Source organism: Dipodomys spectabilis, unplaced genomic scaffold (assembly GCF_019054845.1).
Source record: "Dipodomys spectabilis isolate Male_0828 unplaced genomic scaffold, ASM1905484v1 ptg000356l, whole genome shotgun sequence".
Taxonomy (NCBI): domain Eukaryota; kingdom Metazoa; phylum Chordata; class Mammalia; order Rodentia; family Heteromyidae; genus Dipodomys; species Dipodomys spectabilis.
Genome location: NW_024871033.1, coordinates 940,789 through 944,160, shown reverse-complemented (window position 1 = coordinate 944,160; position 3,372 = coordinate 940,789).

Sequence of the window (3,372 nt, the reverse complement as noted above, 5' to 3'; positions counted from 1 at the left end):
CTTCCCAGCCTCCCCCTGCCCCCCTACCCAATCCTCCCCCTGCCCACCACAGTTGTAAAGTTCGTTTTCGACATGACAACTTGTACTTCTCATTGTTGCAACAGGTCCACCTGTATCCTTATTTAAATGATTTGTTTTTCCTCTTCCCCTCCACAAATTATACCGACATCAAATATAGTGAAAGCAGGGGTTATACTGTGGGGGAGGGACATACAAAGCAACAAAGAAATAATCTTATAAATGCCTTAGAAACAATGCATGAAAGAAAAAAGACATTTGAATACATATCTTAGGGTTCATTTTCCTAAAATCACCTTATCTGACCTTTTCTGCTTGACTCTTATATATACTAGATATTGCAAATAAGAGAAACCAGGGGACCTATGTTTCTTTGGGCTTGGCTTACTTCACTTAATATAATTTTTTCCAAGTCTTTCCATTTCCTAACAAATGGGGCAATGTCATTCTTTCTGATGGAGGCACAGAATTCCATTATGTATATATACCACACTTTCATGATCCATTCATCTACTGAGGGGCATCTGGATTGGTTCCATATCTTAGCTATAGTAAATAATGCTGCCATAAACATAGTTGTGCTGGTAGCTTTAGTGTGGTCTTGTTTGTAATCATTTGGGTAAATGCCCAAAAGTGGGATTGCTGGGTCATAGGGGAGCTCTATGTGGAGTCTAGCCATAAAAGAAATGCAAATCAAAACAACATTAAGATACCACCTCACCCCAGTTAGAATGGCAAAAATCAAGAATTCTCATAACAACAGATGTAGGAGGGGATGTGGACAGAAGGGAACCTTACTTCATTGTTGGTGGGAGTGTTAACTCGTTCAACCACTTTGGAAAGTAGTATGGAGGTTCCTCAAAATGAGTACAATTCTTATCAAGCATTGTTGCCTCCTCCTTTGTGTCCCCTTCGCATACATCCCCAACTATCCCTCCCCCAAAGTTGTAAAGTTCGTTTTACCACATAACGATTTGTACATCTCATTGTTGCAATGGGTCCACCTGCATCCCTATTTAAACGATTTTTTTTCCTTCGCCTCCACAATTTATACCAACATCAAATAGAATGAAAGCAAGGGTTGTACCATGGGGAAGGGACACAAAAAGCAACAAAGAAATCATCTTATAAATATGTTAGAAACAATCGCATGAAAGAAAAAAACATTTGAATACTTATCTTGGGGTTCATTTCACGTAAGATCAACTTATCTGAACTTTTCTGCTTTCTCAGACGTATACTAAATATTGCAAATAAGGGAAACCATGGGACCTATGTTTCTGTGGGCCTGGCTTACTTCACTTAATATAATTTTTTCCAAGTCTTTCTATTTCTTAACGAATGGGGCAATGCCATTCTTTCTGATGGAGGCATAGAATTCCATTGTGTATATATACCACATTTTCTTGATCCATTCATCTACTGAGGGACATCTGAGTTGGTTCCATATCTTAGCTATGGTAAATAATGCTGCAAAAAACATGGTTGTGCTGGTAGCTTTAGTATGGTCGGTCTTGTTTGTGATCCTTTGGGTAACTGCCCATAAGTGGGATTGCTGGGTCATAGGGGAGCTCTATGTGGAGCCTTTTGAGGCACATACATACTACTATCCAAAGTGGCTGATTAAGTTTACACTCTCATCAACAATGCAGTAAGGTTCCCTTCTATCCACATCCCCTCCAGCATCTGTTGATATTAGAGTTCTTGATCTCAACCATTCTAACTTGGGTGAGGTAATATCTCAATGTTGTTTTGATTTGCATTTATTTTATGGGTAGGGAGGTTGAGCATTTCTTCATATGTCTATTGTCCATCCTTCTTTCCTCTTCAGAGAAGTTTCTCTGTAAGTCTTTATCCTACTTACTTATTGGACAGTTGTTTCTTTGAGGATTTGTTGTTGGATGATTTAATTTTTTGAGTTCCAGGTATATTTTAGATATACCTGGCTAGTGAAGATCTTCTCCCAATCTGTGGGCTTTCTATTGATCTTGCTATCTATATCATTTGCCATGCAGAAGCTCTACAATTTCATGCAATCCCATTTGGCCAACCTTTCTTTGATTTGTTGTGTTTCTGGGTCTCTATTAAGAAAATTTCACCTTCTGCCCATGTAACTGTAACTCCTCTGTACAGTATGTTCACAAATAAAATTAAATTAAATTTAAAAAAAAAAAAAAGAAAATTTCACCTTGTGCCAAGGAGACCTAAGGTTTCTCCTATTTCTTCCTGTAATATTTTCAGGGTGTCTGCTTTGACTCCGAGGTCTTTGATCCCTTTGGAGTTGATTCTGGTGCAGGGTTATATATGAGGTTCTAGCTTTAGTTTTCTGCAAGTGATTAACCAATTTTGCCAGCACCATTTACTGAAGAGTCTGTCTTTCTTCCATTGTATTTTTTTAGCTTCCTTATCGAAGATTAGATGTCTATAGATCTGTAGGTTTGTATCTGGGTTTTCAATTCTATTCCATTGGTATTGAAGTCTGTTCTTGTGCCAGTACTAAGCTGTTTTGATTACTGTGGCTTTGTAGTAGAGTTTGAAATTTGGTATTGATATTCCTCCAGCACTGTCCTTTCTATTAAGAATTGTTTTTGCTACTCGGGGTATTTTATTGTTCCATATGAATTTTTGGATTGCCTTTTCTATTTCCTTGAAGAATGAGGTTGTAATATTGATAGATTATCCCATTAAATTTGTAGATAGCCTTGGGCAGTACTGCAATTTTCAGGGTGTTGGTCCTTCCAATCCAGGAGCATGGGAGATTTTTCTACTTTCTAAGTTCTGTTTTGATTTCCTTTTCCAGGTTTTTCAAGTTTTCATCATAGAGGTCCTTCACTTCTTTGGTTAAGTTAATTCCTAAATATTTTATTTTTGTGGGGCTATTATGAATGGAGTTGGTTTCCTGATTTCAGTCACACCTTTCTCATTGTTGGTATTCAGAAAAGCCCTTGAATTTTGAGGGTTAATTTTATACCCTGCTACTTTGCCAAAATTTTGAATCAGCTTGAGCAATTTGGGAATGGAGTCCGTGGGATTCTTTAAATACAAGAAAATGTCATCTGCACAGAGGGGGAGTTTTACTTCATCTTTCCCTATTTGGATCCCTTTTATGTTTGCATGTTATCTTATTGCTGTAGCTAGGCATTCTAATACAAAATTGAAGAGAAGTGGAGAGAGTGGACATCCTTGTCTCCTTCCTGAGTTAAGAGGAAATGCGTTTAGTTTTTCAACATTAAATATAATGCTGGCTGTACGTTTGTCATATACAGCCTTTTTTATATTGAAGAATGTTTCTTGGATTCCTAATTTTTCCAGAAACTTCATCATAAATAGGTGTTGGGTCTTGTTTTTTCTCCA